Below are 16,984 nucleotides of genomic sequence, written 5' to 3' on the forward strand. Positions count from 1 at the left end.
AGCTAAGTATAATTAGCTACAAAATTTAATTAGCTACAGAATTTTGGAGATAGGACTCCTGCTCTAAGTTCACTCTTTCTAAATCTAGCATTTGAGCTCTATGCCTTATTAATTTACCAGACTTTAATAGACAATATTTAGTGTATTACTTTGCTAGGGTTTCTGTAACAAAGTACCACAAGATAGGTGGATTTGTCAATGAAAAATTACATCAGACAGAGTTAAACAAGCAAGAATTTATTCAGGACTGTTGAAACATAGACAAGAAATTGTGCTCAACTCTGTTGAAACAAAAGGCAAGAGAGATTTTAGCACTGGAGTGAGCCAGAGGAAAAGTACTGGAGGACAATAGAAGAGAGATTGGTCAATGTGATTAGGACTTTGGTGTTTGCCAGTTGATGCTTTCTAAATTCTGGCTCTTTTTCTCCCACAGAGACTGGGGATACTGGGACCCTATCTTTCTTGACATTAACATTTCAAAGAGATGGCTCTCAGGTCCTTGAGAAAGACATTCCTGGTCTGTAAAACAGGCAAGAGGAGAGGAGAAGACTTACATCTCAGAGGGGTAGAGAAAGAAGTGATAATTTCAAGTTTTCTAAAGTAGATGTGCTAGGTAAGGAAATAAGCCTGTAGTCAGGAAGAAACCTGTTTAAAGTCTAGTCAGGCTGAGGGGAACATTAAGAATCTCTTGGTCAGCCTAAACAACAGAACTGCATTGTCTCACAGTACTAAAGGCTCAAAGTCTGAGATCAAGGTGTCAGCAGAGTTGGTTTCTTCTGATGGCTTTGAAGGAGAATTGGTTCCAGGCATCTCTCTTAGCTTCCGGTGGTTTGCTAGCAATGTTTGGCATTCCTTGCTTCTGCTGCCTCACCTCAATGTCTGCCTTCATCTTCACATGATGTTCTTCCTGTGTGCCTGTCTATGTCTAAATATCCCTTTTTAATAAGGACACTGGTTTTATTGGCTGTGGGAACTGCCCTACTCCAGTCTAACTTCATGTTACCTAACAAATATCTACAACAATCCTATTTTCAAATAATGTGTCATTCTGAGGTACTGAGGGTTAGGACTTCAATATGTGAAACGATTCAACCCATAACTTTTAGTATTTATGAGTTAAATAAAGGCCGTACTTAATAACTCAAATTACCTGACATATTAGAATTAACACTTGAATAGATTCCGCTGCAATCTTAAGACTGAATCATTTGGTTTCATTTATAATGAAATGCGTTTACTATAACTAATCTTTTAAACATATTTATATATATTTAATATTTGAATAATAAGCTCTTAGTTTATTTTTGAGAGACTGCCTACCAATAAATATTCAACATTAACCACTATAGAAAATTTTCCTAGTTATGTCTAAAAATGGAGAGTAATTAGTTTTCTCCTGCCATATAGTTAATATTTGCATATTGAATATATTAGTATTAGGTACCATAAGAACTCCATGACTGGACTTTTACAGGATTTTGGCTTATGCAATAAAATCCCAATTGATTCATGAGGTACATTTCCAATTAAAAATGTAAAGTAAATAAAAAATGTGTATAATTTTTCTAGATAGCTTTCTTAGTTTAATCTAAATAAAATTAATCAGTAAGGTGATGCCTATGTTATTTCAGTGTAAATAATTGTATGTCCATGTAAATATTTTGTGTTTTCTTGCTAGTTTGAGTTCACACAGATTTATATAAAAATAAGGTGTGATTTGTTTTATTATATTTAACTACAATGAAAAGCTGTTGCTATTTTATTTTTCTATTCATTGTCTCTAATGGATACTCAAGTCTAACAGGAGATGAGAGAGGAACAAGGAGATGATGGAGCAATGGGAGGCAGAACAAGAGGGTGTGACTGATTATTTCAACAACAAAAGCAAACTTGAAGAAGCTAAGAACTGAGCAAAGTAGTTAAAGACATCTCATATTATATATATGTCTGTGCCTTAGGCACTGCTTTTATTTTCATGACACTGTTACTTAAGCCATTTTGTTTTTGAAAAACAGATTTTAGCTCTGTATTTTACCATACAATATCTCATACAACCTGGTCGGTGAAAACTGTCTTTACACAGGATCAAACTGAGTGGGAAGAAAGGAAGTTTTTGATAACAATGAAAATAATTTTCTCAAATTTCTTAGAAATAAGAAATGAAAGTAAAATATTTTTGGAAACAATTTGTGATATAATGGTAACTGAATACTCTTTAAAATATAAAGTAACAGTGATATCATAACCATTTTTTTCACATGGGATAATATGTTTATACTTAAATTTTCCTAAAAATAATTTAATTTAAAATTACTGAAGTGAAACTTAAAATCTTGGCTGAAAAACAGTCGATATTGAAATGAAAAGGAGTTTAATCTTAGACTACTACAAACCACTAGTAGAACGTAAATGGAAGAATCTTCTAGAAGGAGGAGATGTTGAAGCCAAAAAGAAGGCCAGTGATTTTATTCACTCTCTTAATATTTGTTTCAAAGTTTGTAACTGAAGTCTTTTGCTAAAAAGGAAATAAAATGTAAGAAAAGTAAAACAAAAAGCTGATTCTTGGCCATAGCCTAACATGAACTTTCCTTAGGCTATGTCTTTTTTAGCAATATGGTTCCACAGCACTTTTTTATTGTGGTTATTTAGTAAACTTACGGTATACTACTCTTTATTTTTAAAGAGTTACATGGATTGTTTATACCACATTAGATCCTGTTCTATTTCTCTACAGTCTTTGATATTTCTGAATTTTGTAAAATTATTTTAGAAAAAATGATAAAATTGTTCTATCATTTATCATGGGTTTTGTGAATAAAAAGGAGAATTTCTTTCTCTTATTTAACACAAATCAATATGACTTTGGTGCTGTAAATGATGCAATTATATATTTTAGATCAGAATTGCTATTGTGATACGAGGTAGATATTCTTCATTTTTAACTACATCCCTTGTTACTCTTCACTTTAGGACACATGTAAAGAGGTACCCTCTGTCAATTCAGACTCAAGTTTTCTCAAGTTTCCATCATTTTACTTAGGTCTTCTAATTATTAAATTAAATTTATCTAAAAATCTGCTTTGAATGTTTATATTTGTGTGTGTGATAGAGCAGGTGTATGTTCTCCAAGATGTATTAAGTTCTATGGTATAGTACAGAGCTAAATTCACACAAATTTCTTATAGATCAATACAACATCCTCATATAAAAGCAATAGCTAGCATCAGTAATGACTAAATTAACTTCTTGTTTCTTACAAAGACATTTGTATGTGTATATATGCATATATAAAATTAGATGATGTTATTGAGTAAGCACTCTTAATTTGTGAAATATTTTACAGCTAAAAACGAAACAAAACAAAGAAATTTATATCTATACTGCTAAAGTTTGAGATGTCAGATTACCACTGAATGTGTTTCTATTTTAGTTATTTACAGCAAAGAAAACAAGCAAAAACTGAAAATGGAATCATATTGAATGTAAATTCAATAGTGTAGCTTTCATCTTTATGGAGTTGCTCACTAATCCTATCTTCAGTGTTATGATGTACTATGAGTTTTGTCTAGATTTCATTACCTATAACACTATTTTATATTGATATATTACATTGTCTGTGCCTTAGGCACTGCTTTTATTTTCATGACACTGTTACTTAAGCCATTTTGTTTTTGAAAAACAGATTTTAGCTCTGTATTTTACCATACAATATAATTTCTTTTACTTTGGATCATTTCATATTCTTTAGAAAATTCAAATATCAATTTGCTCTTCATGTTATCATAATGTTATCAAAATCTTTATTAAATATGAATATATTAACTTCTATCATTGACAGAAATAGGTTGTTTTACATTCAGTGTAATGGAATGCATTTCCCAGAAGGCTTGAGATAGAACTTAATGTTTTTGCCACATTTCAACTTGGCATCATGTTGGCAGTTAATAAATTATATTAGAATCAGATAATCCAGTAAATCAATTTTATAGGGGTTAGTCTAAATTTAGATTGTTTCTTTCATGTTTCTGACCGTAATAGAGGGTTTCCTTAGATTTTTTTATTACGACAACATGTTAATATATCTAAGCCTTCCATGCTCAACTAACTATGGCATTTTTGCCTGGGTCTGGCACTTGTCATATGTACTTTCTCCACAGTTAATATTTAGTCACCTAATTTGGTTAATAGACTGTATACTTATTACTCATAACTGCCTTATTCAACTTTGTAATGTCAGTAAAATTAGCTTAAGTCTTATCATGTAATAGATGCTCAATAGATGCAAGTTATATTGAATTAAATTTGGTGAATGATCTCAGCATCAAACAAATCTAAATTATAGCTGTTTCAAAATTTCTATAGCATGTGTGACCACTACAAGAAAGACAAAGTGTCAAAGTATATATCATGATGATTTGAAATAGGCCTAAGAGGAGCAAGAACGTAAAAATGTCTGAAAGTATCACATTGATGACAAACTGCAAGGAAGAGGGGTTCTTAAATCACCCAAATTCCAAAGGAACATATAAATAATCAGTATTTCGGGGATCCCAAAGGATAAGTTGCTAAACAAAGAATAACTAAGATTAGAATTTAAATTCTGTATGGTTTAATAAAATATTTACATAGAGAATTAACTTAAGATTTGTAAGATATTAAACTTTAGAGAATAATCACATCTCAGAATTTTACCCTCATTTAACTAAGGGTGATGGATGTTCTAAACCCTCTAGAAAAAAATCCTGGAGGAAATGATAGAAAAAAGGATACCAATAGAGTGTACAGTGAAGCCTTTTTGGTTACAAATAATTTTTCATTAATTCAATATAACAATGAAATTTTATGCTTTCAGAAATGCTTCTATGCATCAACATATTAGGGTAGGAGTTTTAATAAGAAGATAAAGTCCAAATGCAAAAAGTAACTTACATTTGACAAAGAAAATCTATCTATTCTATGTATATTATTCTGTTTACATAAACCTTCATGATTTATGTATTTATACATCAGTGACTAGGAAACTATGTTTTTAGTGTGCTCCAGAGATTTTAGAGTTAAGAGCAAGATTTATAGCCTTGTTATTCCCAAATTAATCTTATTCTTTATGGAAACTCTCTTTAGAGCGCAATTCATAGTACTTTGAAAGGTAACTTTGAACTACTGTGTGAAATAATGGTCCATTGAGGAATTTTGTATATCAACACCATAATATATGTATAGTCAATTTGTGATTATACATGAGTGGGTAATACAGTTTGAAGGTTTCTTTAGATTTTAAATGGTCTCATTCTTTGTTGTTGTTGTTGTTTTTGTCATTGATGATGTTGTCGCAAGTGAGCCACAGAAAGCTAGGATGCCACAAAAAGCTTCTATCCTTTTTCTGAACCCCTAAATAAGTCCCTTATTAACTAATAAATATATGTTCCATTGCAAGTTACTTTTTTGTCATATAACAACCGATTATAAAATTAATTTTATTTATAAAAATATTTTTAAATCTATATTTTAAATACTGTATATAAGTTAAAAAAAAAAAAGGTAGACTAACCTATAGAAAATTGGACAAAAACTGCAGATAGCATATCACAGGAAGGTAAATAAAATGTATTATGGAAATGAGAAGAGGTGATAAATAGAGATAGATGGGAAAAATAGTGACTAAATGCTATATATGGAGATTTTCTCATTACTAAGAAGTTGATAAATGCAAATTAAAACAAGATGGTGCCTCAAAACTACCAATTGTAAGACTTTATATGTTGGATAATAATACACATGTTGGTGATGATGTGGATAGAGAGATAGTGTTATCCACTGCTGGTAAGCACTGCAACTGGTACATATATTATGAGAAATAATAGTATATGGGAAATAGTCTGGTATTATTCAATTGAACCATTTTGCACATATTCCAAGTTTTTAATTCTGTCACTTGATTTATTCTCTAGATATTTTCCACAAGAACACTACTTTAATAATAATGTTTGTGCTGGAAGATATTTGGATGTGATCTAAATGTCTATTACTAGGAAAATGGATACAGACATAGCTAAATGTTTCAAAGAAAGCAAAAAGAAAAGAATGTGTGTTATGAAAAAGTAGAAAACATGGTAATTTATAGGACTCTATCATTTATGAAAATTAAAAATAGAAAACATGCATCAAATAATACATATCTAAGGCCACTTATATTTCATATTTTAATGAGTACATCAAAATATATAATGAACTAAGGAGATCTGAAGAGAACAGTTACAATTAAATGAAAATTGTTACAAGGACATCAGGTAACAATAATCTGTGATGTGAGGAATCTGCTTTTTTATCTCCTTTGTGGACCTGAAATAAAAATAGAATGAAAAGGCAGAATTATCTTCATAAGCACTATAAGTGAAAATATTAAAATGCTTATAACATGTAACAATGTATAGAATTTGTTCAAAGGAAAACTGAGAGTTGAGCTTGAGAAAATTGCACAGAATGTGTGTGTGTGTGTGTATCTGTATATACAATTAAATAATAAAGATTGTAAAAAAGGACAGTCAATAAAAATCAATAACTGACTCCCTTAAATTAGAGAGCCATTTAAAATTGTAAAGACTGCCGGCTTGAATCAGTACATTAATATGTATCACCATGTTTCAGGAAAATTTAATAAAGTCAAATCAAATCAAAATATATTCTGGTAATATACAAAACCTCAGAGATGAAGAAAAAATATTATGGATATTAAGGCAGGAAGAGAAAGTTATATGAAGAGAGTAAAATCCTCAATACCCTCACAGCTCTTCACAGCTATTTTTAATATCAGAAAATAAAAATTTTTCTGGGAAATATTTCCAAGGGAGTAATGCAAACTGCCAAAAGTAATGTAATTAAAAATTTATATTTTTTTTTATTAAAAGATCACAGCAAACAGATAAATCATGTAAATCATATAAAGATATCACTAGGGTTCACAATTACAGAACTAAATATAGTTATAATTTAATAAAGGTAATTATGTGTTGCAAATCATTGTAGTACATTTGCAATTTGAACAATTAAATTCAGAGTAAAATTCATACAATTTAAAATTATTTTTAGGTAATTTAAAATGCTTTAACTTCTTAAGCCCCTTGAATATCTTGAGGGTAAGTCAAGTCATGCTTACTTAGTTCTCCTGTGGATTGTTAGTTCAGGCACAAGAAGCACATTCTCAGTAAATTTATTTGATACCACAAAGTAGTCAAGAAGTGTTCTGGAGAAGGAATCAAGCTACTTATCTGGTGAATATCAAAAGTATGCAAAATCTTTGTTCATCATCGTGGGGCTATATAACCTGAAAGATTATGTTTCTCAACTTTTCTATTCATTCACTATTTATCCTTTTAGTAAATGTGCTTAGATCATAATTTTCTTGTCAGAAGTGACCTAGATGAGGCTATTTATGTATGTTTATTAAACAATGTTGGTATATCAGGAAAAAAAGGACATAGATTAAAGAGGGAGATAAATATGAAAAAAAAAATCTACGTAATTGTCAGCTGAAGAGATTGATATTAAGTTTTATTTTAAAGAAGTTTTTTTTTTGGATTTTATGTTAACTATATTGCTACCCTTCTCTCTGTCTCTCTCTCTGTCTCTGACTCTCTGTCTATCTGTCTCTGTCTCTCTCTTCCCCAACCCCCCCCACACACACACACACACACACACACACACAAACATTTTTTTCCTGAATTATTTGAAGTTTTGTTAGGTATACCATGCCTGATATTAACTAAAAATCAGAATTATTTTTATACAACAACAATAAAATTTAACACTGTTATTATTCTTTAATTTTCACCTTAATTCTATTTTGTTAATTTATTCAATAACCAATAATGCTCTAAAAGCATTTTCCTCTCTTCCCTACAGCACTTGGTTGTCATACAATAGTCTCCTTTAAGCTGAAACAAATTAATTATGCTTAGACTCAGATTCTGCATTTCAGGTCAGAGTATTATATAAGTAATTTGTGTGTTTTTCAGGTCCATCTGTTTTTCATTCATGACTTTAAGTTGGATCACACAGTCAATTGTTCTCTGGCATCTCTACTGTATGTTCTCTTTGCAAATGATAAGCAATCTGTGGGAAGACATTTAAGACAATGAAAATAACATGCTCTTCACACCTTCTGTCTGCCCTCCCCACTCATTTAACACTCATTGATTATTCTTGCTTGAAGCAATCTTGCTATGATACTTTCCAAATGATGATTTTTCAACTTCAGCATTTTTTTTTTTGTAAATTTATCAGTCACCATTCTCTTGTAAGGAATCTACCTTCATCATAAATTTATGTACAGCTTTCTTTCTTTTTTCTTCTTGCTTTTCCTTCCTTCCTTCCTTATCTCCTTCCTTCTTTCTCTTTCTTTTCTTTCTCTCTCTCTCTCCCTTTCTCTTTCTCTCTCATTTATAATTCATTCTTGTTCTTAATTAGTACAATATTCAAATTGTCCTATATTTGGCAAGAGGAGGGCCTTCAACAGGTTCTTGTGTCCTTTTCACATGCCCAGTTTAAATTTTGTTTTTTGGCAGAAGAGTACGTTTTTACTCTCAAGCTCAGTGAGATGCTGCAGGCTCATCTTAGCCCTTTTCTGCCCTAACCCTTGAATCAGCTCCTTCCAAGAAGCCCAGTTTCTTTAGCGGGAAATGAAATTTGCATGCCAGATGTGCTTATTGTTATCAGGGTGGCTTTGCTTCTAGGCTCTCTCATTGTACTATATATAGAAAGTATGTGTTCATAATTATCCTTCAACTTTTATTCTATACCCACAGGATTTGTTGTCTCCAGATATTTCACATTTGTATCTCCCTTCTCTCACAACACAGTCTCAACAATATCATCACATTTACTTATTTTTTTTTATTATTTATTTCCATTATCTCTATACAGTAATGGTGTTTTTAAAGCAATTAATGCAGTTCTAGAAATTGTTTTTGCCTGATTGGAAGTAGGTTAAAGGACCTATTAGGACATTTATACACAGTCACCTGTATTCTTCTTTTACGTATTTCTGGGTATGTATGCTATGTTTTGTAATAAATAAAATTTAATAAAATTAACTGTGGTAGTTGTTGCAAATGCATGGAAATATATTATAAAACATTGAATTGTATACCTTAAATAGGTGAGTTGGATATTATGTTAATTATATCTCTAAAATGTTTTTTTAAATGAACAAAGGACTAAAATTGACATTTCTCCAAAGGTAATATACAAGCAGCCAGAAAGCACATAAAAAGATGCTAAATATCCTTCCTTTTATGGAAATATAGTTCAGAAATACAATAAGAAACCACTTCGCACCTCCTTAGATAACAAAAACAAAACAAAAGTTGAAATAAATGTTGGCAAATACATGGAAAAATTAGTACCCTCATACGTTGCTGGTGGGAATGTAAAATGGTAAAGCTGCTGTGGAAAAATAAATTTGACAGTTCCTCAATAAGTTAAATATATAATTACTAATGACACAGCGATTTCATTTAGATTCATACCCGTAACACTAGAAGACAGGTATTCAAACCAAAACTCGCACACTAAATGCTAAATGTTTATAGCATCATTATTTTCCTCACAATAGCCAAAAATTGGAAATGGTCCAAATGGCTATCACCTGATGAATCAGCAAACCAAATATGGGAAAGCCATAGAATGAAATAGTACTCATCTATAAATAACAAATGAAATGCTGATATATGTTATGGCATGGATGATTTTGATAACATGTTATGTGAAAGAACCCAGACATAAAGGCCACATGTAATATCATTTGATTTATATGAAATATCCACAATTGACAAATACTTAGAGACAGAAAGCAAATTAGTCATTGCCATGGTTTGGGAGGAGAGAGAATTGGTATAACAACCTTACGGATATGAGTGTTCTTTTTGGGTTGAAGAAAAATTCTGGAACTAGATAATGGTAATGCTCGTGAATATACTAACTGCCACTGAATTGTACATATTAAAATGTTTAAATGGTGAATTTTGTCATGGGAATTTTGCTATAAAAATCATTGCATGAGCACAGCAGTATGCAAAATTTTTATATTTATCTTATGCATTATGATGTGTTTTTCTAAGAAAATGCCAATATGAGCAAAATGATTTAGTTCACTGTTTTAACTGAATTTGCCTTCAAATATATAATGTAGGTAATGTTGAAAGATCTTTAGTGTTTGAGTTTTGTCTTTCATTTATTCAAATCTGTTTATTTTCTTGAAAAGGAAACAATTCTACCTATTTATTTTTGGCTAAATCATTAGCTTATTTAACGTGAAGATTTTTATTTAAATGTATGTCTTTTTTCATATTTGTCAAGGTGTTTTATCCATTCTAATATGATTTATTGAAATAAAAGCTTTGGATGATTTTTCAGTGCCAGGCTTCTAAATAGTCTTTCGTTTGGTTTTGATTCATGTTTAAGGTAAATGTAAATTATTGGTAGTGTTTCTCTGTATGTATGTCAAGTACACCTAAAAGATTAAATTAAAACAGAAGGGTAATAATCCTGGTTTGTGAGGTAGAAACATTTAAACTATTCCCATTGGGATAGTGATCTGTGACAGTGGGATAGTGTCTATGTTATGCAAATGATATTAAATCATGACAACAAAGAATTCAAGTCATGTAAAAGTTCAACTTTAGAGAGTTGTATCAGCAAGATAGTGGGCCAGAAAGCTTGAGGGCCTCCTTCTGTTACATAAGGACCATGTTAACAATGATATAATGACATAATACCTTTGTGAGACTTCTAGAGTCCAGATGAGAAGCTACATTTCCCAGAGCAATGTAAAACCAAGAAAAGATTGTGGAGATATATATAGATATAGATATAGATATAGATATAGATGTAGATATAGATATAGATATAGATATAGATATAGATGTAGATATAGATAGATATAGATATCTCCACAATAATAACCACAAAGAAAATATCTACCTGTTATCAGTCATAGCTCCATGAATAGGCTAGTCACTATCTTGGCACCCATTTCCTCAGATTGGATAAGATTCTTGAACTGCCTGTAGATGAAGTATTTCTGAATTAAGATTTAGGAACCCAGAGGAAGCGATAAGACAGATGTTTAACATGGACATTGATACTCAAGTTAATGTATACATGCAATGCAATTATCTTCAAAATATCAACAGGTTTTTCTTTATTTTTTTATGAGATTTAATAAGCAGTTTCTGCATTTTATGAGGAAAAATGGTAAAGGTCTTTTACCATTATAAACAAGCCATACCAGATATCAAGTATTATAAAGCTAGAATAATTAAGATTGTGATATTGATACAAGAGAAAACAGAGTGACAAAAGGAAATGAAAGAAAACCCAGAAAGCATATGTACATATGTAGAAATGTGTTGTAACATGTAAGTGGCCACACTGAAGAGTTGTGGGTAAATTTCAAAATATTTAATAAATACTTCTGGAAATTAAGAAAAAAGTTAGCTAAATTTATTGGAGAGAACATTGGTGGAAATTTTTACATGTCAATTCAAAGCCAAGGTTGTGAAATATATTTTCTTTAATTCCTTTCCCTATAAATTCTAGGTTGGTTTAGAAAGTAACAACATGCAATTTTGAAGACCGAATTACAGCAGAAGCAATTATTTGTGAGATGTCATGGCAATCAGATATGTGGTTTTACCAGGTATCATAACACCATCAGATGGGGCTTCTTTAAAAGATTAATTGCCTTTGCAGAACTCTCCTCTAGCTCCCACCTCACAGTCGGCATGGTGGAACAAATGCAGGCTGCTTTTCAAATTTCCCCCACAAATTTCAGCTGCACCACTGGAGCCTATACATCAGGTTGAAGTGTTGGTGACTCATTCTCTCATCTTCTTACTCTCCTCTACTAGATCTTCACCCACTCATATTATGCCTTATTCCATTACACTTAATCCCTAATGTCTTTTGTTAGATCCCTCATGCCTATAATATTTACAGTGACTTTAGTTTCCTGACCAAATCCAGAGTGATAAAATGTGAGTTTTTTTATTATTATGCACACTTATTGTAATTCAATATATATTATAGATTTAAATATATAAAACAAATCTTAAAATTAGAAAAATATGAGAATATATTTCAGAATTTAAAATAGGTAATGTACTTCAAAAATGATACAGAAGCCTAACAACTAAAAGAAAAATGATAAAATGTGACAAATTGAAATATCTAATTCCTGCGTTTCAAAATATAACAAAATTAAAGAGAAAATTAGAGTCCCAAATCCACAGAAACATCTAAAAATTATAAAGAAAACCACGGTAGAACAATGGACGTAGATGGGAAAACAGGACTTTCGCCAGAGAAAAAAACTGTTATAAAAAACTGTAAAAAAAAAAAAAGTGTTATAAAAGTGTGTTATAAAAAAAGTGCGTTATAAATCACTATTTTTAATGGAAATCCAAATTAAGTCCACAAAGACATAACATATTACACACTGGTCAGATTGGCAACAACCAAAAAAAAAAAAAAAAAATCATTGACGATACTGAGTATTGACAAAGATTTGTAGCAGTGATAAGGATGTAAATAAGTACTGTTCATTTATAAAAAAAAGACATTATTTAATAAAGATTAAAAACATTCTCCCTGACCTTGTAAATGAACCTGTGTATGTATTGTGTGTATAATATACATGTGTATGTTTACACACACATATATACATGTATATGTATGTGAATACATATGAAATCTCTTTCAATTTTTCAGTTCATTTTCTCCTTGTTAAAAAAAGAAATTAGTGCCATTCCTGTAAATTCAATGAAGTCAACAAGTGTTTATAAACTAGACAAGGATCTATTTATAATCATTTAGACCCTTATAATTATTTAGACATTACAAATGGTTGAACTTTTAAATCACCATCTCTTATTCAATTCTTTAAAATTAAGATCTTTAATTGTCATTTATTATTAGACCTTTTAGTATGAAATATAAAACAAAATAGACTTGAGAACGGCCCCCTTTCTAGGGGTAAACACACGAAATTAAGCAATAGATATAAAATGCAGTTTATTCTAATAGTAATAAGTTGCTGTGTGACCATTTGTCTCCAAATGCACATACAGAAGTATCACTTCATTTTCTATAATTAATGTAAGTTATCCTATAAGACTTCAATGCCTCCAGGCCCTTAGAATTAATATTGTCTCATTAATTCTAGGGAAATTTGGTCTGGATTTATTCTCTGGTACAATCATTCAGTCAAGGAACATTTCTTGAGTGTGTATAATGAGCATTATTACAGTTCCTGTAGCTTCTATAGCCCAAGGGCATTTCAAGACATTAGCTGTCTTGAGTGTTGGTCTCACTTGGGCCATAGCAAAGAACAAGGCCAGGCACTGAGACCTGGGGATCCATCACTCCTGTGATTCTCCCTTTCTAGTGTAATTTTTCATATAATTATTGGCAGGGCTCATTTTCTTCTTTCTACTCTTTCTAATATACTTTTTTTTTTTTTTAAATACTGAAAACTCATTCTTCCACAGTGATTTTAAGATTTTGGAGACAAAAGTCCAGAAGTCCTGCTGACTTGGACTTAGTTTTTTATTTCCCTGGTGGACAAATTCCCCTGAGGCAGAAAGACCTGAGACCAACTATTCAAAGAATTGTGAAGAAAAAGAAAATGTGGTTAAGCAAAAAAAGGAAGAAAAAAGCTTCCCAAAATGTATCTAAAAATATTATCTGGCCACAAGAGTCTAGGGATGGTAAGGAAAGATTATATTTAATCTGATAACTGAAGTAGGTGAGCAAAAATTGAGACAAAGGAAAAATGCTGTTTGAGAACCTATAGGCTAGAGAAGACATTTATGCTTGTAGCTGGGAGATTTTCAAAATAACCAAAGCTTAGAATATGAGAGGAGGTAAAAGAGATGGAGAAAAATAAGACAGGCAAGATAAAGAGGCTTTGGCTTCTTTGGGAAATGTTTAAAGCAAGGAAAAGACACAGTTGATTTGCATTTTAGTAGTCTCACTCTGATTTCAAGCCAGAGGAAATCTGTCACACCTCTCACTTCTAAATGCTTTTTTACTCTCACAGCTTTTATTGGACTAGTAATCTTTCCACCTGGTATTTATTTAATAATATGGGTGGCAATTCAACCATAAAAAATATCTTCGGGTAACACTTTGGAAAAATTAAACTAATTTTTTCTATCCTCAGAAATTTCTAGTTCATACTTGTTCCAGAGTTTTTGTATCGAAGTCCATGCCTGATAAATTCTGATGAAAGTTTATTAGATACTGAAGAAAAGATATTTATTATTATTCATCTTGAGAATTTCAAGCATGAAAACAAATATTTTAATAAAATTAACTATAAAATCCTTGAGTTTATTTTAAAAACAACTTTAAGAATGTGTCTTTTTATTTAAGGATTACCATATCCTAAACGGGGACATTTTAAAATATCCTCCTTTTCATTTTAATTGTAATAGCCTTGACTGTAAGTAAATGCATCTATGCTTTTGCTATCAAACGTAATTCAAGTCTACCTGCTTTTGTTCCACTCCTTTGAGTATAATTTTCAGTAACCACTCAACGAATACTCCTGAGGATTAATATGTAAATGAAAGCTGGTTATAACAATCCCTTCAGAACAGCTTTTTAGTCATTTATATATTTCTTCTTGATCTTACTGTTTTAGGGCTGAAGAAATTTTTCCAGGTTTTTTTTTAAGTTCCTGCAAAGCCAGAAGGCATTTCTTATATTATCGGCTCCCTCCTCTCAGTACTTAAGTCTCTGATCTCATGTATCCTCACTCAGCACCTCCTCACCCTCTACCCTCACAGAACCTCCCAGATATTCAAGAAAATGCCCCCACACTCCTGACTCAGGGCCTTCGAACTTACTGTTCCTATGCCTGTAGGCAATGCTTGCCTTCAATTATAGCCACACAGCTTGCTCCCTGAGTTTGTTCAATCTCAGTTTGAAAGCTCTTTTCTCAGTGATGCATTTTCTAACCACTCAGTATAGCATTACAGGAGTTTCTAGTTCACTACTGTAATCTTTATAACCTTTATAACCTTTATAACCTTTTCATAATTTTCTAAGTATAACTCAAATATACGATATCATGTTTTTTTTTTAATTTTTATTTTTTCTCTCCTGCTTTGAAATGTAAATTGAGATAAAAAAAATTACTGTTCCATTCACTGCTATATCTTCAGGGCTTAGAGAAGTGCTTGGAAATTATATGGTGAAGAAATATTTGTTGAATGAATGAATGAACCTTTATATACATCAAAATTTCTTGTACTTAATATCTATTGAGGCTAAATTTTATGTTTATCTTGACTATATATGCAACTAAATTTTATTGTACATATACTTTATGCACAATTGTGTAACATATACATGGTTTACTCTCATAATTTAAGAGTAAGGGATAATACATGAGAAGTACTGAATTAATGTACATCAAGCTTATATCTTACAGATACATGTGTAAAATTGGAAAGCCTTTAACAAGTAATAATTTAGTTCCCTCGGTGAACATACAAACACATACATACCACAAGTGCATGTGCATGTTTTATTCTGGATATCAACCATCGATTAATGTTATGACATTAAAATAAAAGATCAAATAATTCTTAAAGTAAGGAACAAAATATTTTATTTTTATTTTTTATTATGTTATTTTATTATTAAACCCATAAACAGACTCAAACTTGTACACACACACATACAAAGGATTTAGTTTCATCCCACAAATTTTAATATGTTGTATTTTCATTTTTATTCAGTTTAGATGTTTTAAAATATCTTGAAGATTCCTCTTTGATCTAATGGTTGTTTAGAAATGTTGAAAATTTTCAGATTTTTAGATAAAATCTAGATATATGTTATTAACTGCTAACAATTTTGCTATGTGTCAACATCATTTTATTTTACATTTGTTGAGTTTTTTTTAAAATGGCTTAGAATATCATCTTTGTGGATTTGTCTATTTCTCCTTTCATTTCTAACAGCTTTTTGCATCATGAATTTCAATAATCTATTTTCAGATGTGTATAAATTTAAGATTATATGTCTTCTTAGAGCTATAATCCCTTTTATCATTATGTAATATTCTTGTTTATCACTGATAGTATTTGTTATTAATCCTAATTCTTTGGATATTAATATTACTATTCCAGTTCTTTTAAATTGTGTTTACATGGTATATCTTTCTCCATCTTTTAATTTTAATTTTAATTTTAAAGTGAGTTTCTTTTAGATAACACAATTATCTCTTTTTTTTAATCAAGTATAATAATCTTAGCATTTTACACAAATGTTGGACTCATGTTTTTACATTTTATTTTATTGTCATAAGAACACTTCACATGAGATCTATCCTCTTAAAATTTTAAGTGTATAATACAAAAAAATTGTTGTGAACTCTACATACAATGTTGTACAGCAGATCTCTAAAACTTATTTGCTTTAGTTAGCTGAAAAATTATGAATATTAATTTGTATTTCATCATTTATTTCTTCTTGCTCCTGGCAACCACCATTCCACTATTTGATTCTTGAATTTGAGTGTTTTTGATATCTTATATAATTATAATCAATATCGCAAAAGAGATATCAGCATCCCCATTTTCATTGTGGCTTTATTCTCAACAGACAAAATGTACAATAACCTAAATGTTTATCAAAAAATTAATGGATAAAGAAAATGTGGTCGGTATACACAGTGGAATACTACTCAGCCTTAATGAAGAAGATTCTGCAGTATGGTCAACATGAATGGAACTTGAGAACCCTATGCATAGGAAATAAGCTTGTCACAGAAAGGAATCATTTATTTGTAATTTAATTCATCATATGGTAGATTAAATCTACTAATTTGTTGGCTGCTTTATACTTGTTCCATCTATTCTTTTTTTCTTTTTGTGCATTTTCCAGTTATTTAGATATTATCTCATGTTCTCCGTTG

Source organism: Pteropus medius, unplaced genomic scaffold, assembly GCF_902729225.1.
Source record: "Pteropus medius unplaced genomic scaffold, Ma_sr-lr_union100, whole genome shotgun sequence".
NCBI lineage: Eukaryota > Metazoa > Chordata > Mammalia > Chiroptera > Pteropodidae > Pteropus > Pteropus medius.